The following is a 25,577-nucleotide window of genomic DNA, read 5'->3' on the forward strand; positions in this document are numbered from 1 at the left end:
AACAATACCATTTATAATTGCATCAAAATAATAAAATACCTAGAAATAAACTTAACCAAAGGTGAAAGATCTGTACTTTGAAAACTACAAAACACTGATGAAAGAAATGGAAGATGACACAAACAAATAGAAAGATATTCCATGCTCATGGGTTGGAAGAACCAATATTATCAAAATATCATACTACCCAAAGTAATCTACAGATTTAATGCAATCCCTATCAAAATACCAACAGCATTTTTTCACAGAACTAGAACAAATCATCTTAAAATTTGTATGGAACCGTAGAAGACCTCAAATGGCCAAAGCAATCTTGAAAAAGATGAATAAAACTAGAGGTATCACAATCTCAAATTTCAAGTTACACTATAAAGCTGTAGTAATCAAAACAGAATGGTACTGGCACAACGAGAGACACATAGATTAATGGAACAGAATAGAGAGCCCAGAAAAACCCCACAATTATATTGTCAATTAGTCTTCAACAAAGGAGGCAAGAATCTGCAATTGGAAAGAGTCTCTTCAACAAGTGGTGCTGGGAAAACTGGAAAGCTGCATGCAAAAGAATGAAACCGGACCACTTTCTCACACTATACACAAAAATAAACTCAAAATGGATTAAAGACCTAAATGTGAGACCTGAAATCATAACAATCTTAGAAGAGAGCACAAGCAATAATTTTTCTGGCATCAGCTGTAGTGACATTTTTTCTAGATATATCTCCTGAGGCAAGGGAAACAAAAGCAAAAATAAACTCTTTGGACATCAAAATAGAAAGCTGCAAAGCAAAGGAAATGGTCGACAAAACTAAAAGAGAACCTACTGAATGGGAGAAGATATTGGCAAACAACATATCCAATAAAGGGTTAGTATCCAAACTCTGTAAATACCTTAAACAACTCAACACCAAAAAGACCCAAATAAAAAAAAAAAAATGGGCAGGAGACATAAACAGACATTTTTCCAAAGAAAACATACAGTTGGCCACCAGACACATGAAAAGATGCTCTGCATCACTCATCATTAGGGAAATGAAAATCAAAACCACAGTGAGATATCAGCTCACATCTGTCAGAATGGCTAAAATCAAAAACACAAGAAATAACAAGCATTGGTGCAGATGTGGAGAAAAAGGAACTCTCTTTCATTGTTGGTGGGAATGCAAATTGGTGGAGCCATTGTGGAAAAAAGTACGGAGGTTCCTTAAAAATTAAAAATAGAACCCCCCTATGGCTCAGTAATTGTCCTACTAGGTATTTACTTCAAAAATACACAAACACTGATTCAAAGGGATACAGGCACCCCCTATGTTTATTGCAGCATTATTTATAAATAGTCAAGATGTGGAAGCAACCTAAGTGTCCATTGATAGATGGATGGATAAAGAAGATGTGGTATATGTGTGTATATACATACATATAATAAGATACTATTCAGCCATAAAAAAAGAATGAAATCTTGTCATTTACTGCATGGAGAGAGCTAAAGAATATAATGCTAAGCAAAATAAGTCAGTCAGAGAAAAGTAAATACCATATGATTTCACTCAGATGTGAAATTTAAGAAACAAAGGAACAAAGGAAAAAAGAGAAAGAGAAAAACCAAGAAACAGATTCTTTTTCTTTTTTGGAGTTTATTTTAAGAGAGAGAGAAGGGGAGAGAGAGAGAGAGCCCGTGGGAAAGGGGTAAGGGGCAGAGAGAAAAATCCCAAGCAGGCTCCATGCTGTTAGCACAGAGCTTAACGTAGGGTTCGATCTCACAAACTGTGAGATTATGACCTGAGTCAAGACTAAAAGTCAGATGCTTAAACCAGCTGAACCACCCAGGTGCCCCATGATTCTTAACTATAAAGAACAAAGTGATGGTTACCAGAGGGGAGGTGGGTGGGGCAATAGGGGAGATAGGGGATGGAGATTAAAGAATGCACTTACTTATCATGGTAAAACAAATAAAATAAAATAAAATGATAAAAAAGTGAAAGGACCGTACACAAAAACTAACTCAAAGAGCATCATAGAGTTAAATTAAACTTTTAGAGGCAAACATAGGAGTAAACTTTTGTGACCTTGGGTTATTTACTGATTTCTTAGTTATTACACCAAAAGCATAAGCAACAAGAGAAAAAAATAAACTGGACTTCATCAAAATTAGAAACTTTTGTGCCTCAAAGGACAATCAAGGAAGTGAAAAGACAACTCACAGCCTGGGAGAAAATATTTGCACATCATGTATCTGAAAAGGGACTTGTATGTAGAATATATAAAGAACCTTTTCAACTCAATAATAAAAAGATAAATAACCCAATTAAAAAATAGACAAAGAATCTGAATAGATATTTCTTCAAAAAAAAAGGTTTAAAAATGGTCAGAAGCACAGGAAAAGATGCTAAACATCATTAGTCATCAGGGAAATGCAAATAAAACCCACAAGTATCAGTTCACACTTGCAAGGATGGCTGTAACAAAAAATGCAGATAATAACATGTGCTGGTGAGGATGTAGAGATATTTGAACCCTCATACACTGCTGGTGGGAATATGAAATGGTGCCTGACTTTGGAAAACAATCCAGAAATTCCCCAGAAATCTAAAATAGAGTTACTGTGTGACCTAGCCAAACCCTCTACTGTCTATCATCTACCACCTAGGTATATGCCCAAGAGACATGACAACATGTCCACATAAATAACTTGCACACCAATGTTCGTAGCAGCATTATTTATAATGGCCCAAAGTGGAAACAACCCAAATGCCCATCAAGTGATGAATGGGTAAACGCAACATGATATATCCCTTCAGTGGAGCATTATTTAGCCATAAATGTAATGAAGTACTTATCCATGTTATAACATGGGTCAATTTTGAAAGCATTATGCTAAATGAAATAAGCCAGTCACCAAAGAACACATACTGTAGCATTCTACTTATATGAAATGTCTACAATAGGACGAATATGTAGAGACAGGAAGTAGATCAGTGATTGCCTAGGGATAGGGGAAGAGGACATAAGGTTGATGGTGTTGAGTGCAAGATTACTTCTTGAGGTGATAAAAATGTTCTAAAATTAGTTTATGGGGATGTTAACCCAACTTTATGAATATACCAAAACCACTGAATTACAGACTTTAAAGGAATGAACTTAATGGTATATAAATTATATATCAATAAAACTGTTATAAAGGCAGATGGTATGGAGTCAACCTATGATAAAGTGCTAAAACTCACAAATAATTACCAAGTTGAAACAACTTGGTGTACCATTATGTCTGTCTAGTCAGCCAAAATATGTAAAAATTACAAGCTCTAAGGCTATGTACAAAAAAAGAGAGGGGAGCTTTGTGGAAATGGGCACTGAAGGAGAATGTATAAAGTGATGCAGACTTTCTGAAACACTGTCAAATGAACCAGATATACTTTATAAGGCTTTGCCAAGGGAGGAGAATAGGGAATAACCAGGAAGCAAAGAGTTCTGATCTTAAATGTTAAATAATAAAGTACCATCTCTACCTGCTCATGAATGAGTACAAGTTCAATGATGAACTATCTCATAAAAAGTATTACCAACTCATAAAATGTATAATTAATGTAACTTTGTTGAGTCTGTACAGGATGGGGAAAATGTGAAGCCAATTTTGATGTGTGTCCCATAGAAGATACTGGCTATTTTGTTGCATTTTCACACAAAATTCTTGGGTATTGCTTAAGTTCCACTTACATAAAAATTATTGCAGGTTAGTTCAGTCAGTTTCCTTATGGTCTGATTTGACAGCAGATCTAGATGGAAAGGCATGATAATCTTAGTCAAAACTTCTGTTCCCCTTGGGTCTTAAGAGTAGTCCAGAAGTGGCCAAAGAATTTACAGAAAAAAATTTTAAATGATACTCCTCATGATAGCTACAAAGGGAAAACAGTATGCAGCAATTTAGGAATGGGTTAGTAAATGGTGAAATGTCAACGTCATTGCAAAGAAATAGGTGTACTTTTCAATACATGTTCATGGGTATACATTTCCCCTACTAACGTAAAAGCTTTACAAAGGGAGAAAGTCTAACTGTGTTGTTCGTCTTTCATCCCTAGCAAATATCTTAGTGTTGGCATATACTGGGTACTCAGTAACTGACTAATATGTAAGTCTGGAATACTTTATTTTTTGTTAATAGTTTTTCTATATGAAGTAGTTCATCATTAAAAATTAAAAGCAAAGCAAAAAACAATGTGCCTACCCTTATTGTTACTATGTAACATTTTGTTTTGAATAAGGATTCAAAGAGGATACATTGCCTTATGTTTTGAAAGATTTTCCTTTATGTTTGTTAGTAGATCTCAAGTAAAAAAAAAGTGTTAGTATTATGGGAAAAATAAGAGCCACACATCCTTTCTGTCATCCTAGAATATTAGCGGCTACTATTTGGTGCAGATCTTTGCTGTTCAGTCAGAGTATCCCAATCCAGAATCCACAATCCAGGGCCCATGATTAGTTTTTCTGCTTTCTGTTGGAAGGGCCGATTGATTGTGTTAGGATCATTTTACAGTTGAAACAAATGTTCCTGAGGAGGAAGAAAGCAAGAGGACAAAGGTAACTTCTTCTCCTGCTTGATAATTATCACTTGTTGGAGAAGCAGAAAGGAAAGGAGAAAGACAGGAGCTGCCAGTCTTAGACCGGCCATCACTTTTCCTTCTGTTTGTCTCCTACCTGCAGTTGTTTTTGCCACACTTTGGGCTTTGCCACCTACAAAGGACTCACTTCAGACCCTGGAAACGTTTTCCAAGGACTGTTTAAGCTAATTCCATTTTTCTTAAGGCTTAATAAGTTTATGTTCTGCTTTTTTCATTTAATTTTATAAGTACTTTCCCATATTGCTGGAAATTCTTAGAAGTATCATTTATCTTTGAAGTCACCATACCCTTACTTAAAAAAAAAAAAAAAAAACTTCTATTGTGAAGTAAAGCATACATTCAAAAATGTAATGTATATACCTTTTTGTGTATGTATATAGATACACGTGTGTGTATTAGGATATAAATTATATAGATATAGTAATAGAACTAACTGGGCAGAGTCCCCAAAGTAGCCCTGCTCTTTTTTTTTTTTAATAGATACCATTTTCAGAGCAGTTTTAGCTTCATAGCAAAATTGAAAGCAAAGTACAGAGATGTCCCCCATATGCATATCCTCCCCCATTGTCAACACCCGCTACCAAGAGTGATACATTTATTACAATTCATGAATCTACATTGACACATCATTATCACAAGGTCCACACTTTACACTAAGGTTCACTGTTGCTGGTGTGTGTTCTTTATACATTTGTATACAAATGTATAAATGTGTATCTACCAGTATAGTATCACACAGAGTAGTTTCAGTGCCCTAAAAATCTTCTGTGCTCCACCTGTTCATCCTTCCCTCCTTTCTAATCCGTCAACCCCTGATACTTTTCCAACTAGTTTTATTGAGATATAATTGACACACAACATTGTATTAGTTTAAGGTGTACAATATAATGAACTGATATAAATATGTATATATATCTAAACTAATTAGTATGTGTGTGTGTGTGTGTGTGTGTGTATAACTAATTAGTTTAGTTAACATCCATTACCTCACAGAGTTACAATTTTTTTTTCTTATGGTGAGACCTTTTTTTTTTTGAAGATTTTATTGTTTTAGGTAATCTCGACATCCAAAGTGGGGTTTGAACTTATAACCCTGAGATCAAGGGTCACGCGCTCCACCAACTGAGCCAGTCAGGTGCCCCTCTTGTGATGAGAACCTTTTTTTTAAATAATTTTTTTTAAAGTTTATTTATTTTTAGAGAGGCAGAGAGAGAGTGAGCAGGGGTGGGGCAGAGAGAGTGAGGGAGAGAGAAAATCACAAGCAGATTCTGCAGGGTCAGTGCAGAGCCTGATGTGGGGCTTGAAGCCACGATCTGAAACCAGATCATGACCTGAGCCGAAATCAAGAGTCATATGCTTTACTGACTGAGCCACAAGGCACCCCATGATGAGAACTTTTAAGATTTACTTTTTTAACAACTTTCAAAAATACAATGGAGTATTGTTAACTTTGGTCATCATGCTGTACATTACACTTACAGAACTTATTTATCTTATAACTGGAAGTTTGTACCTGTATTCTTCTTTCCCCCATGCCCCTAACCCAGCCACCACTAATCTGTTTTTTGTTTCTGTGGGCTCAGGTTCTTTAGATTCCACATGTAAGTGAGATCATACAGCATTTGTTTTTCTCTGTCTGATTTACTTCACTTAGTGTAATGTCCTCAAGGTACATCCTTGTTATCACAAATGGCAAGATTTCCTTCCTTTTTAATGGCTGAATAATATTCCATTATGCTCCATTTCAACAATACTCCATTGTATGTGATATATACCACATTTTTAATCCATTCATCTGTTGACAGACGCATAGGTTGTTTCCATTTCTTGAATATTATAAATAATGCAATGCCTGGGAGTGCAGATATCTCTTAAAGATAGTGATTTTGTTTCCTACACATATATATCCAGAAGTGGCATTGCTGGATCACAAATGGTAGTTCTATTTTTAATTTTTTGAGGTACGTACACACTGTTTTACAGAGCGGCTGCACCACTTTACATTCCCAGCAATGGTGCACAGTGGTTCCCTTATCTCAACATCCTCACCAGCACTTGTCATTGTTTGTGTTTTTGATGATAGCCATTCTAACAGGTGTGAGGTGATATCTCGCTGTGGTTTTGATTTGCATTTCCCTGATGACTAGTGATGTGGAGCACCTTTTCATGTACCTGCTGGCCATTCACATGTCTTCTGTGGGAAAATGTCTATTCAGATTCTCTGCTCATTTTTTAATCAGGTTGATTTTTTTTCTCTTTATTTTTGCTATGGAGTTATATGAGTTTTTTAAATATAGTTTGGATATTCATCTCTTGTCAGATATGTGATTTGCAAATTTTTCTCTCATTCTAGCCTTTTATCCTTTACTTTTTCCAGTTTTGCCTCTTCCAGAATGCCATGTAATTGAAATCATGCAGTATATAGCCTTTTCAGACTGACTTCTTTTGCTTAGTATGTCTGCATTTAAGGTTCCTCCATGTCTTTACATGGCTTGAGGGCTTATTTCTTTTTAGTGCTGAATAATAGTCCATTGTCTGGATGTCCCAGTTTCTTTATCCATTCATCTACTTGAAGGACATATTGGTTACTTCTAAATGTTGGCAATTATGAACAGAGCTGCCATAGACAGGGTGCAGGTTTTATGTGGGCAAAGATTTTTGGCTCATTTGGGTAAATACCAAGGAGCATGATTTCTGGATCAGATGTTAACAGTACATTTAGTTTTGTAAGAAACCACCAGATGGTCTTTTAAAGTGGCTGTACTGTTTTGCATTCTCACCAGCAATGAATGAAGAGTTCCTGTTGCTCCACAGTCTTGCCAGCATTGGATTTTGGGTGTTTTCATAGGCATGTAGTTGTATCTCGTTGTTTTAATTTGCACTTCCTTAATTTCATAAAATGTTGACCATCCTTTCATTTGGTTATAATGTGAATCTTTTTTGGTGAGGTGTCTGTTTAGGTCTTTTGCCCAGTTTTTGATTGGGTTGTTTGCTTTCTTATTGTTGAGTTTTATGAGTTCTTTGTGTACTTTGGATAGTAGTCCCTTATCAGACATGCTTTTTTTTTTTTTTTTTTTTTTTTTTTTTTGCAATACTTTCTCTTACTCTGTAGTTTGTCTCCCATTCTCCTGACAGTACCTTTTGCAGAGCAGAAGTTTTTATTTATTTAAAAAAAATTTTTTTTAACGTTTATTTATTTTTGAGACAGAGAGAGACAGAGCATGAACAGGGGAGGGGCAGAGAGAGAGGGAGACACAGAATCTGAAACGGGCTCCAGGCTCTGAGCTGTCAGCACAGAGCCCGACGCGGGGCTCGAACTCACGGACTGCGAGATCACGACCTGAGCCGAAGTCGGCCACTTAACCGACTGAGCCACCCAGGCGCCCCAGAAGTTTTTATTTTCATGAATTTTGGCTTATCAATTCTTTGTTTCATGGATTGTGCCTTTGGTATTGTACCTAAAAAGTTATCACTTATCACTATACCCAATGTCATCTGAGTTTTCTCCTACACTGTCTTCTAGGAGTTTTAAAGTTTTGCGTTTTACATTTAGGTCTGTGTTCCATTTTTGTGAAGGGTGTAACTTTTGTGAAGGATGTAGGGTCTGTGTCTAGATGTTTTCCCCCTGCATGTGGATCTTCCAGCACCATTTGTTGAAAAGACTGTCTTTTCTCCTTGTATTGCTTCTGCTCCCTTGTCAAAGATACAATTGACTGTAATCATGTGGGTCTATTTCTGGGCTCTCTAGTTTGTTCCATTGATCAATTTTTCTTTTTCTTTTTTAAATTTGTTTTGTTATGTTTATTTCTTTTGAGAGAGAGAGAGTGTGTGTGTGAGCAGGAGAGGGGCAGAGAGAGAGGGAGACACAGAATTGGAAGCAGGCTCCAGGCTCTGAGCTGTCAGCACAGAGCCTGATGGGGCTCGAACTCACAAGCGTGAGATCGTGACCTGAGCCGAAGTCAGATGCCCAACCACCTGAGCCACCCAGGTGCCCCATTGATCGATTTTTCTGTTTTTCACGAATATACTGTCTTGATTATGTAGTTTTATAATAAGTCTTGAAAGTTGGTTAGCCCCCCTTTTTTTCTCACTAAGGACAAATTGAGCTGAAGGAAGGAAGGTGGACACCAAAATTTCACCTTTTGTATAGTAGAGGCTAGGTATGGAGGTTAGGCTTTAAGTATTTTGGCCCAGTGGGTGTGCCAACTCTGAATTTAGAATCAGGCAGAACTCTACCCAGTCAGAGGCAGCATTCAGGTAATCAGGAAGCCTCTTTGCTTCCCCAGGCACATGTAAACACAAGGGTGGAAAAATGCCACAGTTTCACTGTCCAACTTGGAAGCAGTCCAAGTGGGGAGGATAGCCTTTGCTAATGGTGCTATTAGAAAAACAGCAATACCAGTGCTTTGCAGCCAGTTTAAGAACTAGAACCTACCAGTACCTCAGAAACTCCCTTTGTGCCCCTGACTTTACTGTGCCCCTTTTTTTTCTCCCTCAAAGGCAACTGCTATCCTGACTTCTGTGTTAACCATTCCTGCTCTTTTGTCCTGTTATTTATGATGTACGCATGCATTTCTGAGTTAAATGTACATGTCTCATTGTTTTCTGGGTCCATGAACTTAGATGTAAAAAATTTACATGTTTATTTTCACTTGCCTTTTTTTGTCATGCGTTGCATTATTTTTGCTGGTTCATTGCCTTTAATTATGAGTGGAGGTAATCAAACATTAGTCTGAGAAAAGGTCCAAGGGCTTTACTAGATTGCCGGAGGCCCATGGCACCTTCTTGCTCGGGTATTTCCCTAGGAGTAGGATTGCCGGATCTCAGAAAACATGTTTTTACACCATTGCTAGGAAACTGCAGACTCTACATTCTGTTCTTTCTCACCCAGATTCCTCATCTATCACAGAACACAGATAATGTGAGTGACTGTTTTCTCAGTTCTCTAAAAGTTGGGATGTAATTAGTCCATTCTAGATGCAGAGGAGAGAGGTTAAAGTGTTACATACGATGAATTCCTTAGAGTGTTAGGGCTCACTTCTCTCCTGGAACCGCAGTTGTGGCATTCCGTTTTTGATGGGCATCTTCTTTTTCCTGCGTTGGTGTAATGTAGTCAGACTAATTGAGGGTTTGACCCTGGCTCTGCCACTTACTGGGAACGTGACTTTGGGGTTTACTTAATCCCACTCTGTCTCACTATACACCCTGTAAAATGATGGTGATATAGACATCCTGGGGTTATTTGAAAATTAAGTAAAATCGTTTGTGTAAAGTAACTAGCATGGTTACTGGCAAAGGTGGGATCACGGAGGGTCGTTTTCTTCCTCACCTCATCCCCTATATTATAAGGAATCAGAGATGCAGATATTAAGATAAAGTCAAGATTACCTTCTTTTCTTCCTTGAGGTGCTGACAATTAATTTCATATTTGATATTTCGATGTAACCATATTTGATTCTGGTGACTTCCATCTTGTTATGGGTTTCCTTAGCTCAGACTTTGCGTGGGCTTGGTGGAAGTTAACAGTAGCAGAGATTAACAGTCATCTCGGGCAGCTCTAGAAAAGATGGTGTGGAAGTCACATACTTTGCCTCTGGGCTTGCCAAAAGCTGCTGTTCCCGTGTCTTGTGCACTGTCCTTTAGTCTTGCTTCACCACCCGTAATTATGCGCTAGTCTTTGAAGGCATTGTTCTCACCTTTCGTTACGTCGCTTGTGTGTGCCAACTCATAGTATCAGTAATTTTGCACTTCATTTGTCTAGATTTGGTTGATGTTTGCAAAGCTAGTGTAATTTCCTTAGGTAAGATATAATTTGCAACAGAATGGCACCTCACGATTTAAATAGCAGCTGTTGAGGGAAGGCAGACAGTTACAAACTACTGTTTCTGTCCCTTTGACAAAGAGCTGTGCTGTGATGGAATGAATAATGTATTTTAGAACATACCTGGGTTTGCTACTGTGTCTTGATTTTACACGGACAAAAGGTAAAAAACCCTCCTCATTTGAATTTGTTTTCAAATGTAACACAAGTTAGATTTCTGTGAGGGGATTTTGAAAGAATATCTGTCTTGTCACTAAGAGAAGGAAGTTCTTTCTGCTAGTTCATGTAATGGATATGGCCCATTACCTACTTCTTAGGATGGGTATTTCATTCAAAAGGTGAGAATTTATATGCCTGCATCATTCGTTGACTTGTAAAGTATTTACTGAACCTTTTTAAGTAGTAGGTACTTTGATAGACATTGGAGATGTTGTTACAAAATAATACAGATACTGTTTCTGCCTTCATGGTGCAAATGGCCTACCATGCCCAGAGTTTAAGTCTGGCCTCTGAGCCTCGATCCCAGAGAAGACCATGTGTAGAGTTGGAGGTGGTCCATAGAGTATCAATAACCTGTTGTTGGAAAAACTATAGATTTTGTAAATATTTCCTTTGATATTTTCCTTGGCATTTAATAAGAAAGTTAAAAAGAATGTTGACTGAGGGGTGCCTGGGTGAGTCACTCAGTTAAGCGTCTGACTTCGGCTCAGGTCATGATCTCGTGGCTTGTGAGTTTGAGCCCCACATCGGGCTCTGTGCTGACAGCTCGGAGCCTGGAGCCTGCTTCGGATTCTGTGCCTCCCTCTCTCTCTGCCCCTCTCCCACTCATGCTGTGTGTCTCTCTCAAAAATAAATAAACATAAAAAAAAATGTTGGCTGATTTCATTTGAGCTCAGGAGAATATAGAAAATCCATGTGTCCAGTTCAAAAGTTGGGTGTGTAGGTTCAGTGGAACCCGAAACTCAAAAGGATAGTCCAGCTACTGGATCAGATATCCTGCTGTACCTGGAGCTCTTCTTCACAGTCTGGTCTGTGAGGACTTAGACATCCTCTTTTCCAACAAGAGGCTTTATATTCTGGACTTGTGTCTTTTAACAGAAACGTTACAGAGCTGGATTTTTTAAGAGCCATCGTGGCTAGAAAGACTGGCAAAAGGATAGTGTTAAGGTGGGGAATCCTTTTTTCTTCATTAAGGGTAATTGATCTGGACAAATTAATCAAGTAAGGGCTAATTGCAAGGCAAAAACAACAAGCAAAGGGGGGAATATAATGTGGACTAACGTTAGTAATCATCTATTATGTACTAGATGGTATTTGGTTATTTCTAAATTTTCATGGTCAATTTATGTATATTTTTTAATTTTTTTAATGTTTATTTGAGAGACAGAGAGAGAGCAAGTGCGGGGGGTGGGGGGGGAGACGGAGACAGAGACATGGAATCCGAAGCAGGCTTCAGGCTCTGAGCTGTCAGCACAGAGCCCAATGTGGGGCTCAAACTCACAAACTGTGCATGAGATCATGACCTGAGCCGAAGTCAGATGTTTAACCGACTGAGCCACCCAGGTGCCCACATGTTTTTTTAAAAAAAAATTTAATGTTTATTTATTTTTGAGAGAGAGAGAGAGTGGTCAGCTGGTATTTTTAAATTGAGAAAAGAAGGTATCAATGTATATTTATGGATATTTAAAATATAGATTTACATATTGTGTGTAGTTAATGAAGAAAGAAGATGGGAAGTGGGAGATAAAAAGTAAGGAAGGTAGGAAGAGGATGAAGAAAAGACTGGCTCTCCGTGACATAAGGAAAGAGATGGAACAGAAAGCCATATGGAAGGGAAAGGAGACAATAGGAAAGGTTCTCACCTGGGCTGTTAATTTGGGCAGTTTTCTTCAGAATCAAATTTTAGTAACTGCCATTGTCCTTTGGATTCTGATTAAGACACAAGCAATTATTCTTAATACTTCCAGAACTGTCTTTGAATTTCTACAAATTCTCAAGGAGAGTCTAAGCAGCCAGCTCCTACCCTCACTTTCCTGTCTTCCACATTCCAAAGAAGTATTTAAAATTTTTTTTAATGTTTATTTATTATTTTTGAGAGAGAGAGAGAGAGAGCAAGTAGGGAAGGTTCAGAGAGACAGAGATGCAGAATCTGAAGCAGGCTCCAGGCTCTGAGCTGTCAGCACAGAGCCCAACATGGGGCTGGAACCTGTGAATTGTGAGATCATAACCCGAGCTGAAGTCGGATGCTTAACCGACTGAGCCACCCAGGCGCCCCTCAAAGAAGTATTTTTTTAAGGACTCTGCCTAAAGCATTATCACAACATAGTGTACTTCCTGAGGGTCTCATAAAATCAGAGATGAATTTGGATCAGATAGAGAAAGAAGAACAGTTGAATTAAAGAAACATTTTCATGTATTTGAAAAGTTATTATGCATATAATAACTAGTCACTATCTCAAATGAGGCTGTAATAGGAGAAAGTAGCTTAGCCATTGTAGGCAAAAAGCACTTTATTACTAAAAAAAGAGTGCTGTTGAAATTAAAATGAGTTTTTAGATGTCTAAATTGAAATCTTTTAAACTATTTTTAAAAAGGAGACTGTTCACCCATCGTAGTTAATTATTAATCCTGCTTATGCCTCCAGACTGTTAAAAGGTAAACTGAGGCACATTAAAAATTTGAAGTTTATATGGGTAAATATCAATTGGAATTGGGCAGTAGTAAACCAGGAGTGTTCCAACGACAGAAGCTAGGGGTGAGGTTTTTATAGAGAAGGTGCAGAAGCAAAGCAATGATTTGATTGTTTAATATTTTACAGTGTTGTGCAATTTGGGAAAGCCTGGTTGGCTGTTTGTGATTGGTTTCACTTTCTTGAATTCCCAGGCATTGACTCTGACTTGGGTTTTGGTTTGCTTCTGTAGGCTACCAAGACACTGGAGCCCACTCAGTCTCATGGCCTCCCTGTCTATGTCAAGACTATAGACACATAGCTCTGTAATTCAGTGGGATTATGCATGTGGTAAAAATAATTTCATGTCTGGCTTTAAAATCATCTTATTTTGTAGTGTTGGTTTAGGACCTTTAGAGCTTCTAGTATAAGATGATGCTTTTGATATTTCACACTTAGCTTATTTGAGCTGATGGGAGTTTGTTGTTAGAGCGTGTAATAGAGAAGCGAGGGACAACGTGAATCAGTCTGGGTCACCACCACCTGTGCCTCATGGCTGCAACCTTGGCTATAGTAGCTTGAAATTAGTCCTCATGATGCCAGTGACTGTGGGAAATGTCCCCTCAGAAGTGGGTGTCTGTTGCTCTGAATTCTAGGGCAGTGGTCTCTCAACAGTTTGATCGTATGTCGCATCAGAAAAAAGTGAGTGTAATGGATCTGTGTTGACTTATAGATTATGTGTTTATTACTCTAATACAGATTTGTATACACTATTGAACCTACACAAAAATAAAATTTAAAATAGAAGATAAAAAAATGTAAATTTTATTTCTAGCATTTTCTTCCACACTCTACTACTCTCTTTGGGTGATCTTCTGGAATGTGCATACCATTTCTGGAACCTTCTGCTCTGGTGTTTAGCCATTAAGATGACTCAGCTATTTTCGTTGCCTGGAAGATATTAACTAGCTGCATGATCTTGAGCAGATATCCAAACTTAACTTATTTGTAAAGTGGGGAGTGATTATAGCGGTCTCACAGAATTGCTTTGGAGATTAAAGGCAACAAGGTATCTAAAGTTGTTAGCGCAGTGTCTGAAATATTAACTACTTTTCTTGATGTCATTGACAAGTTGTTTTTCCATTTCTGTCTTACCTCTTCTGTTCATTCATGACTACCTACCAACTTTCCTTTTGCCTCAGGATTTTTGCTTACTGCGTTCACTCTGTGTGTTTCTGCTGGCTTTCTTCTCTCATGTGCAGAGAGAGGATCTGTTTGGGCTCATTGTTTATAACCACACGTCCCATTTTTTCGGAGGCAATCCTGGTTTTCACCTATTGTCCCAGTGTAATTACAGGGGCTCTTTTAACTTTAAAGGTGTCCTGGTTTGGAAATAAAATAAAACACATGGTCACCCTATTTATTAATCAGTCACCATCAAGTATAGTGGACCTCTGTGAGGCAGATCTCTTAAATGAAGGCCACCTAGTTGGCACTGTACAGCCTAGAGATGGTTCTCTTCAGATGAGGTGTAAATCTCTAGTTTACCCTAGATGTTACCTAAAGAGAAGGGTTCCATAATTTACTGTCTATGAGGAGATGACAAGGGGAGTGGTGAATGTGACATACCCTTAGAGAGATGTCTAGTGTCAGAGCTAACTATAAATATATTTAAAGATATATTACTTTATGGAAGGGCAGGGATGTTGGAGTCTATAGCCATGATGACTGTCTACCCAGACTGCAAAATGAAAATCAAGCATTTATTGGGTATTGAGCTTGGAAATCTAACTGTGCAACCTAAAGCTCAACATTATGGTAAATATTTTCCAAACTGAGATTAAGTTCTTTTGATTTGGAATGAAACGTGCTACTATTATGTAAGGTCACTCTCAAGTTCATAATAGGAGTTAGAAATAGGTTATCTTATTCTTCACCAGGCTCTCTAGGAGGAGCAGGATCGTTTCTTGTTTTCTAATGGTTCATGTTGTCTGGCTCCATATTTTACCCCTGTTGGACATCCAGCAGGTATTATTTAGCAATTGTGAAGGTTATTCTAGCGGTGCAGGGTGGGGGAGAAGATACATGATTAATAAATTATGTACATCTTGGGGTGCTTGGGTGGCTCAGTTGGTTGAGCATCTGACTTTAGCTCAGGTCATGATCTCGTGGCTGGTGAGTTTGAGCCCTGCATCGGGCTCTGTGCTGACAGCTCAGAGTTTGGAGCCTGCTTCGGATACTGTGTCTCCCTCTCTCTGTGCCCCTTCTCGGCTCACACTCTGTCTCTCTTTCTCTCTCTCTCTAAAGTAAACCTTAAAAAAATAAATTATGTACATCTTCATCTTCAAGTGATTCCTATAACTGTGTTTCTGAGTCATAGTACTTAAAATGATTAGTGATTTAGGGAGTCATAGAGGACAGATGTCATAATAAAGAAAATGAGATTTTTGGTGTTTATTCCTTCTTTGATGACATATATGGGAATTGATAACATATGAAGCTGATGGACAAATTAACTTTGGCATTCCCTGAGATCTGTAGGCTTGGTTTCCAAAAATGAACATAATACTTGGTTGTGATTCTTAGAATCCTTAAAATCCTGGTACAATATTTAAAAGCAAGGGCCTTTATTTTCTCTCATAGAATGAAGAGCAGGCTGTGAACGTAGTGGGACGTAATCAGTATCTCATTGTTTCTCCAGGAGGAAAAAAAAACAGGGATTGTAACTGTGTGATTACTACACTTAGAAAATCTGTTATGACTAAAATATGTCTCTAATTCAGATTTTTCCACCAATGCTTGACATCTTAAATAATGAAATAAACAGTAACTTTTCCTTCAGAAATCTTTATGCATACTATGCCTGAATGATCGCTGCTTTGGATCACAGTCCATTTTTAATTTCCTGACCTGGACATTTATAAGTCAATGCCAGCTAGTCATGAGTTCAGTTTCTTCCTCAAGTTTCCTATCTTTAAACTGAGGAGTAGACATAATTACCCATAAAAACCTTATAGGGAATCAAGCTAATACTGTTGGAGAAGGGCTGGGGTTATGTGAGTGCTGTGTGATACCTTACAGTCAGATCCCAGCAATGAATTTCACTTCTTTTTGTACCTCAACATGTACTTAAAAGAATGAATTTCCCCAGGTTTTGCCCCTTCCCTTCACATTCCTTTACTTCCATTTTTTGAATTTCATCTGTTCCTGTGGTTTAAATAATTATCTTTGTGCTAATAGCGTCTAAAATTTGTATTTTGAGCTACTTAACGATTTTCCCGGCCTATGCAGTGACTCATCACACATGGATTTCCCGAGGAAAATGATATTTTAGAATCTCAAGCATTCTTTTGCAATTTAAAAAATAACTTACCCAAATATCAAGGAATGGCCATCATTATTACCACTAAAATTAAAAGGAAGGTCTTCTCTCCTGTGCAAAATGGGACACCCCAGTGGATATGTTCTGCAGGCAGTTTGGAAATCATGCTACTGAAGTTTTAGTGAGAAGATGGTTTGGAGATAATACATCTAAAATTGAGGTAGGAACAAATGTGAAAACAATGAGAAATGATGATCTCTTTGTAATATTATAGCATTAATTGAGTGTTTTAATTAGGGGAGGCTTCCCAGAGAAGGTATTTTCTTCAGCGACTTGAACTGGTGGAAAGCTGATACGCTGAATTATTCAGATGATAGACTAACACACATAAGTCTCTTATGAAGGCAAAAGAAGCTATGGGTTTGTGGCAGGTGTTTTCTGGCCTGGAATAGGCAATCTTCTGGAGGATAATAAGGAAGGTTGGTGAAGTAATGACACGAGACAGGCGACTTGATGGAAGACACTCAAGCAGAGGTAAATACATTTCCATTTGATGCAGAATTCTTGAACAGGAGAGTATGTTAAAAGCAGCATTGGAAGAAATTCACCCAGTGGTCTTGAGACTGAACTGGAAGAGGAGATGTGAATGATGGAGAGTCCGGCACAAACATGGTTGGTAGGTTGTCCTCCCGAGAGGTGGTGAGCTGTGCATTTCAGCGCAATTTAGCAAATGGACAATGGTCGCTATGAAAGTGAAACAAGAGACATATCCAAAAAACCTTATGGAATTTGATTAGTCAAAACTGCATACTATTTGAATGAATAGCATGAAGAACAGAGGAGTTGATGATGTTTTAAAGCATATATTAGGTTTGAGCTGTATTAAATTACCAAATTTGAACTTCTTTTTTTTAGACTTAAAAATTTTTAGTTTTTAAAAAGTTAACATGTGCACAAAAGGAAACTGAAAAACACAAGAAGTAAAGAACAAAGTCATCCGTAATCACAAGCAGTTTACAGTTTGATTTCTAGGTCCCATGTGTGTATCTACACATCTAAGCATTTTAATGTAATTAAGCTCATATGTTTATGTATCATGCTTTTTTACACACCATGAATATTTACCATTTCAAAGTCCCAAAACTATGAGTATTTTGATAACCAAGAATACACTACGCCAACTCAGTCTGAAAGAAAAAAAATGTAATCCTGCCTTTCTTGGTGACAAAAATTTCATTGAAGACAACAGGCCTCTAGATAAAGATTTTGGCAGAGTTACAGTTAAAATACTGCATTCCCGGGGTGCCTGGGTGGCTCAGTTGGTGAGGTGTCCTACTTCGGCCCAGGTCATGATCTCGCAGTTCATGAGCTCAAGCCCCACATTGGGCTCTGTGCTGACAGCTCAGAGCCTGGAGCCTGCTTCGGATTCTGTGTCTCCCTCTCTCTCTGCCCCTCCCCTGCTTCCACTCTGTCTGTCTCCCCAAAATAAATAAATATTTTAAAATAATACTGCATTCCCTACTGTTCAACTAAAAATGAGACATAAAGTAACTGAATACACAAAGTACAATGCTTCTAATAGAATTCATTATCCAAACTATAAAATATAAGCAAGGAGGTATGTTTCCACTGAATCACTTCATGTATTCCTATGGCACTGACAAAGAGATGCACATACATACATTAGCGGTTATTATTATTAGAATGTAGATATGAACACACCTGCATGCATCTCTCCCACCGTACTTCCTCCTGCCCCTCTGCTAGCAGCCTAATGCGAAAGTCCTGACATACATTTCTCAGAGACAGCTTAACACTTCCATGCCCAAGATGCTTCCTTCCTATCAATTAAAACAAAAAGAAACTTATAAATTGGTTAATTCACTAGCTATGCATTGTATGATACATTGTCACTTTAGGACATCCAGAAAGCTTAGGTGTTACAAAATAATGGACCTTTGGGCGCCTGGGTGGCTCATCTGTTGAGCGTCTGACTTTGGCTCAGGTCAAGATCTCGCCGTATGTGGGTTTGAGTCTCCTGGCTTGTGAGTTTGAGCCCCACATCGGGCTCTGTGCTGACAGCTCAGAGCCTGGAGCCTGCTTTGGATTCTCTGCCCCTCCCCTGCTCAAGTTCTGTCTGTCTCTCTCAAAAATAAATAAACATTAAAAAAAATTTACAAAATAATGAACCTTGTCCACAGCAAACACAGGTACTTCATAAAAGTGCACATACAGACCTCTAGTTATTACATAAAACTGTCTTCTAGATGTGGAGATACTAACAGAAAGAAAGCCCTTCCCTCACCCCTCCTCTGCTCCCTCCACCATTTCAGTGACTAAGTAAGTACAGGACTACATCTCGCTCCAAGAAGTGGTTTAACAGACACTCCCAGAACAGCCCTTCCTAGAAACTAACAAAAGGGCTTTTATAAAGGGATTATTTTACTACCTCTACTTTTAATATACTTTGGGCATTAGGACTTGTTTCTCCTTTAACACACAGTATTATTAACTAAAATGCACCTACAGAACAATGATTAGACAATCTAAATTTGTCTAAAGACTCATGGGCACAGAACCCTTCTCTCCTCACTCCCCCCCATCCCCCCAGTTGAACAGTCACCACACTCTCTAGCACATCAGGTTCAACACGTCCATTCCCCAAATACAACCATTCCTATAAATTAACAGAATAGTTAAAGGGGGTTGTTATTTTAATTCTCTACTTCTAACATGTTGTTCACTTTCAAACTTCTAGAAGACTAGACATTTCAAGTAAGGATTTACCAAATTTGAACTTCTTAAATATACCAAAGTGGTAGTTTTATATGGTTTCTTGTATACACAACTAGTTGGAGGTGACTACTCTAAAAAATGGGTAATGGCATCAGTAAGGAACCAAGAATTGGAAGGGTAGCAATATTACCAATTATGTGAAGACAAAGATTTCAAGTGATTGTAGGTGTTTTTAGAGCTCTGAGCTGGGAGTGGGGTAGATTGTAGAACCAAGAACTAACTAACTAAATGCAAATTTCATGAATAATTTTTCTTTGGAATTTTAAATTTACTAACTGAAATTTACTAACTGAAAATTTAGTAGAGAAACTTTGGAAGATTGGTTACCTCTTTGGACAGTTTGTTCCTGACCTGGGCAACTGCTCAGTTTTTGAATTATTTGGCTATTGAGCAAGAAAAAGTAATTTTGTGAATTTGAAAGGGAGCCTGGAAACATGTTTTTCTCACTTTTATAGTTTTCCAATGTAGCCACAAAGATAATTAGACATAAGTTAACTAAGAAACTAAAAGTAATTCTGTCTCTGTCTCTGTCTGTCTGTCAGTTGGTCACACACACACACACACACACACACACACACCCTGAGAAGAAAACACTTGAAATTTTTGAAGAAAAAGGCAGGTACATACAACAATGCACTGTTTGTTTATTGAGATATAATTGGCATACAACATTATATTGGTTTAAGATGTGCAACATAATGATTTGGAATTTGTATATATTGCGAAATGATCACCCCAATAAGTCTAGTTAACGTAAGTCACCATATTTTTTTGTTGTGATGAGAGCTTTTAAGGTCTACTCTCTTCGCAACCCTCAAGTATACAATACAGTATTGTGTCACCATGCTGTAGATTATATCCCAATGACTTATTTATTTTAAAATTGGAAGCTGGTACCTTTTGACTCCTTCACTTGTTTTGCCCAGCCCCAACCCCCTGCCTCTGACAACTACCAATCTGTTCTTTGTATCTATGAGGTTGTTTTTTTTAATTTTGTTTTAGATTCCACACATATAAGAGATAATATGGTATTTGTCTTTTTTTCTGTCTGATTTAGTTCCCTTCTCATAATGCCCTCAAAATCCATCCATGTTGTTACAAAAAGCAAGATTTCATTCTTTTTTATGGCTAACTAATATTCCAGTGTGTGTGTGTGTGTGTGTGTGTGTGTGTGTGTGTGTGTGTGTGTACGTACCACATTTTATTTATCTATTCATCTGTTGATGGACACTTAAGTTGTTTCCATACTTTGGCTCTTGTAAATAATGTTGCAGTGAACATGGGGGTACGTATATCTTTTTGAGTTAGTGTTTTTGGTTCTTTGGATAAATACTCAGAAGTGGAAATGCTGGATTATACAATAGCTCTGTCTTTACTTTTTTGAGGAAACTCCATGCTGTTTTACATAGTGGCTGCACCAATATACATTCCTACCAGCAGTGCACAAGGGTGCCCTTTACTACATGTCCTTGCCAACTCTTATTTCTTGTCTTTTTGAAGTAGCCATTCTAACAGGTGTGAGGTGATATCTCAGTGAACAATGCACTGTTTTGAAATACTCAACTTGGCTGAATTGCCTTGACAGTGCTCTACTTTTCTCCGTGTAGATCTTATTGGTGAGTGTAAATTCATAAATGGCCCATGTTTACTCCAGTAATAAAGAATGTAACACCATTGCCAGATTAAGTTTGTGACGTTCTCAGCAAACCAAGGTAGTGTGAGTCTGGAGGAAATCTCCTATAGACTGCTTTGAAAAGGATGTGTCACTAGCCCAGCCAGCTCTCCAAGGAGGCATGCCACGCTAAATAGGACCAAGTAGCAGTGAAGGAAAGGTTACATGTTTTTGAGTGGCAAATTGTCAGGTTATTTCTTCCCATTTCCTGTTCAAACTCACGTCCAGTGCTTCCTAAATAGCACAGAAACACTAGCCCTGTCTTCTCTAAGCTCAGCCAATGTGGGGTATGGGGCTAAGTAGAATGAGCTCATTCTCCAGGTTCCCTCCATTTGCATGCATATTTTATTGGGTCTTCAAAGAAGCAGCTCATGAAGAGCCATGCAAGTGTGTGTGTGTGTGTGTGTGTGTGTGTGTGTGTGTGTGTGACAGAGAGGAGAGAGGGGGGAGAGAGAGAGAGAGAGAGAGAGAGAGATAGAGAGAGAGAGAGAGAGAGAGAGATTCTATTTTGAGCGGTTTGTGCTCACTTAGGGTGAATGGGGTGTGATGTTTCATATTTAATCCCACTCTGTGTTTCCCCATGGTTAGGTATTATTAGGTTTTTCAGAAGAAATGTAATGCCCAGTCTCTGATTTTGAGGGAATTGGAAATAAGTTGGGGAGATAAGCATCTATGTACAAAATAAAGAACAGCAAAAACCAGCTGTAATCATTATTGGGTAGTAAGTATTCTAGGGGTCTGAGGAGGAATTTTTTTTTTTTTTTGTGATGTGATTTAGTCATGAAGCCTTCTTGGAAGAATGAGGTTTATGTTTTAGAATTAAATTTCAATTAAGTTAGCATTTATTGAATATCTACTGTGGCAGTCTCAGTAATGGAACTAAATTGTGAATTATGAGTGAAAAAAAGTCAGGTGTGATTGTTTTTGTATAGTTCAGGTAGAAGCATCTAAATGCTTTTTTCTAATTGTGTTCCACAAAACAACATTACGATGGCCATATTATTGTTATTTCCCCCCCTTCTTAAAGCAAATATTTCTTAATTTTTGCTTGGTTCACTTGTGTTTTTCCTGTGGACTTCTCTACATTCTCTAAGTGAAGATTTTGTGACTGCATTTCTTCTTTCTCGAGCCCTGGCAAGTCCCTCACGGGTGATTCTTCAAGCAGTGTGAGTCAGCTGTCTTGGTAGCAATTGTTCTAACGAGCCGATAGTTCAACTTTGCATTTTTGGGCTCTCGAAAAATAATCCTGTACCATTTTCCGGATCATTAGACTATCCAGAATTTCTGCCTCAAATACACTTTTATGTCTGTGGTGCCGAGGATTGCTTTCACCTTCTGCCGGGATTCAGTCACACAGAGTGGGAACATCACGACGTGTGATCCTTAGAAGTGCAATCAAAACTGTGCATCAGTGGAACCAGCTCATATTTAGTGAAGTCACATCTGCTTTGTGTCTGTGTTTGTTCAGGGATAAAGGGAAAGAAGCACCAAGGCTCCTTTATGCTCTCATGTTTTCATCTAGCAGGCAGCGAGCGCGGGAGGTCTGTTGTTCGTCATTCCTGGATAAGATCAAAGCCTGCCTGTTCTGGCAAAGCCGTTGCTAATCTGCAGGCAGGATAGGCCTCTATGACCCTTGAGAACGTTTATAATGCTGCTACCTGGGAAACATCTCTCCCTGTTTGTGAAACAGTCTAGCTGAAAAAAGTTGCACCTACCATCGTTTGCCTGATTTTCACAGACAACTTATTCTGATAATTTATAAGTGAATAACATTTTGCCTGAAAATGATTTTTCTCCATACTCACATTTTCCTTTTGAAAGATCGTAGTGACCACTTTCTTAATAAAGCCAAGGCGATGGTAAGATACTCAAGAAAGAACATATTTCCTTTTGCTTTATTGCTTTTCTCATACTTTTTAGGCATCTCATGAATAGGACCCAGTAAATTGCGGGCTCCTGTGACTGTGTCCTATACCTCCTCTTCGGTCAAAATAATTCATATTTAGGACAAAAAAAATGTAGATTGTACCAAAGTTTGTGGGATTTTATTCAACATCCAGGAATGAATGTAACTAACATCATGCATTTCTTTTACTCAGTTATTCATGTGTGTGTTCACTCATGTAGGAAACATCCTTTGAGTGCTAAGTGCCAGGCACCCATCGCACGGTGCTGTGCAATGTAGGAAAGTAAAGCAACATAACAGAGTGTGGCTGGAAGGGGTTGCTGTTTTCGCAGTGGCAGGGAGGGCCTTGCTGATGTTCCAGCAGAGGCCTGAGTAGGAGAGAGAGTCAACTCTGCAGACATCATGGGGAAAAGGCAGAGGCAGAGGGAGCATCCAGGTCAGAGGTCCTGTGTAAGTGTCCGTAATAGCACGCAGGTTGGGGGGCTGGGGTGAGCTAGTGAGTGGCCCCGAGGGTAGCAAATGAAGTCAGGAAGGTTGTCAGGGGTGGCAGAGGCCAGGGGCCTGTGTCTGGGTTTGAGCAGAAACGGACCGGACCTGACTTGTGTTTAAATAGACTCACTCCCGCTGCTGTGTGGAGAGTTAGTTAACAGGCAGAGGGGCAGGCATGGAAACACGGAGACGGGGTAGGAGGATTTTGCCATAGCCAGGGGAGAAATTATGGCAGTCTGAGTTAGGCTGAGGAGTCGGTGAGAAATCAGATTCTAGATATATTTTAAAGGTAGGCCTTACAGGGATTTTATTATGTGGAACTTGAGGTACAAGAGAGGGGATGCATACAAGGCTGGCTCTCAAGTTTGCAATCAAGGCGACTGTTCAGCACTCTGCCCTTGTGATTTATGTTGTTGTGTGAGGAGCAGTTTGTTCTTTTTCATTACTGTTTTAGGATTCCGTTGTATGAACGTATCACAATTTATCCATTCTCTAATTGATGATCATTTGAGTAGTTTCCAGTTTGGGGGCTATGGTGAATAATACTGCTGTGAACATCCTTTAGGTGTCTTTTGGTGGGCAAAAGCAGTTATATCCCTTGGGTAGAAGTGGAGTTGCGATTTTGTTCTTTCTGTCTTTCCACATCATTCTGGCACGCTTGCTTACATTGGTGCTGGGAGCTCCTGTGGCTTCTTGCGGACCTGCTCTAGGAATTCTTCTCTACCTGAGCACACACTTGGGACTGACTCCCTTTTTCTGTTCCCTCTCCAGCATGTTGTAACAATCTTCTCTTTCTTCTGTTGATTAACAAGGCAGAGTTTAGCTCGTGCCAGCCTACAACTCACTATGTTGATACAGTTACCAGCAGGGGAGCTTAACATGATTTACACTGGTACATTTCCTTACTGTAGTGGTTGCTACAGGTTTTTGAGGGGTCTACATCTCCCCCTCTCACAATGTGATAAAAGCTATAGGCCCTCTGATAGAAAATGCCCCTGTGAACACACACACTTTTTCTTATATTTTTTCTTACACTTTTGGGGGATTTGTGGTCCTCCAGGAAACTGTGGGTCCATGGTGCGTAGATTAAGACTCTTCTGTTTTGTAATGCCTTAAAGGTGTGTCAGTACTTCCGTTTACCCTGACTCTTCAAGATCTTCTGCTCTGAGCTGTCCCTGTCAAAAGAAGTAGACATACAAATGACCATATATGCATAGATATAAAACTGATTAATACAGAGAGTCTAACCTATCTGGCAAAAGACATAAGAATTATTAGCAGTTCGGGGCACCTGGGTGGCGCAGTCGGTTAAGCGTCCGACTTCAGCCAGGTCACGATCTCGCGGTCCGTGAGTTCGAGCCCCGCGTCGGGCTCTGGGCTGATGGCTCAGAGCCTGGAGCCTGTTTCCGATTCTGTGTCTCCCTCTCTCTCTGCCCCTCCTCCATTCATACTCTGTCTCTCTCTGTCCCCCAAAAAATAAATAAACGTTGAAAAAAAAATTTAAAAAAGAATTATTAGCAGTTAGAAAAGTCATTGTAATGATTGTGGAGTCCTCATTCTTTTCAGTTCTGTGACCATTTGAGAAGTTTCCTAACTGTGTCCTTCACCACTCTTGTTAAACTGCGTGACTAGAGATTCAAAGAAATAAAATGCAGTTCAGCTGGACCCTCCCAGGCTGAGAGGGCCTTGCCTTGGCCTCAGGGACAGCTGGCATGCGGTTGGGACGTGCACGCCTCCTGTTCCCTCCCTCACCAGGAACCTGCCCCTCCTCAGCCTGGGTGCGTTTCCTGTCTCGTATTTTCTTAGTGAGTGAGTGGTTGGGTGCTACTGCATCAGAGTTCGTGGAAAAGAATGGAAGAGAACATGTGTGCACTAAATGAAGCACACAATTAAATAGTCCATGATAAATTTGATCCTTTTCTTGGAAAAATGAACATTTTTTTCTTTAAAAACTTACTGGTTTGAGATGTTTTACAAAACTAACAGGAAAGTACAAGGTGAAGATCATTTCCCTTCTGCAATGCCCATTGCCGTTCTGCAAGGAGAGCCACTGTTACCCATTTACCTTCCCAGGGTTTTTATCAAGCATGGAAAAGCATGTTGTGGATCTGTTTGTTTTTGCTGGACTGGGATCACATTACACCGTGCTGTGCGGCTTCTGTCTTCCACCTTGTAGGGTAGCACAGGCATGCTTTTGTGCATGGGCTATGTTGGTGCTGGGTCAACTTCCTCTTACTTTGTCTTCCTTTTCTAGTGTGCTGGTTTTCTTTTCCTTGTTTTTAAAGTA

At 38.9% G+C, this 25,577-nt stretch overlaps 1 protein-coding gene across 5 annotated transcripts in view; it reads left to right on the top strand.

The window, feature by feature from the left end:
• ITPR2 (inositol 1,4,5-trisphosphate receptor type 2) overlaps positions 1-25,577 on the top strand; it is a 509,643-nt gene that overhangs the window by 61,725 nt on the left and 422,341 nt on the right. Inside the window, exon 1 of one of the 5 annotated variants that reach the window (XM_040488606.1) lies at positions 21,392-22,061. The exons of the other annotated variants lie outside the window; for them this stretch is intronic. The gene's annotated coding sequence lies outside the window, so the exon portion shown is untranslated. Of the gene's footprint in view, positions 1-21,391; positions 22,062-25,577 lie in introns of those variants that run through there. 5 annotated transcript variants of the gene reach the window in all.

Source organism: Herpailurus yagouaroundi, unplaced genomic scaffold (genome assembly GCF_014898765.1).
Source record: "Herpailurus yagouaroundi ecotype Mexico unplaced genomic scaffold, PumYag 166, whole genome shotgun sequence".
Taxonomy (NCBI): Eukaryota; Metazoa; Chordata; class Mammalia; order Carnivora; family Felidae; genus Herpailurus; species Herpailurus yagouaroundi.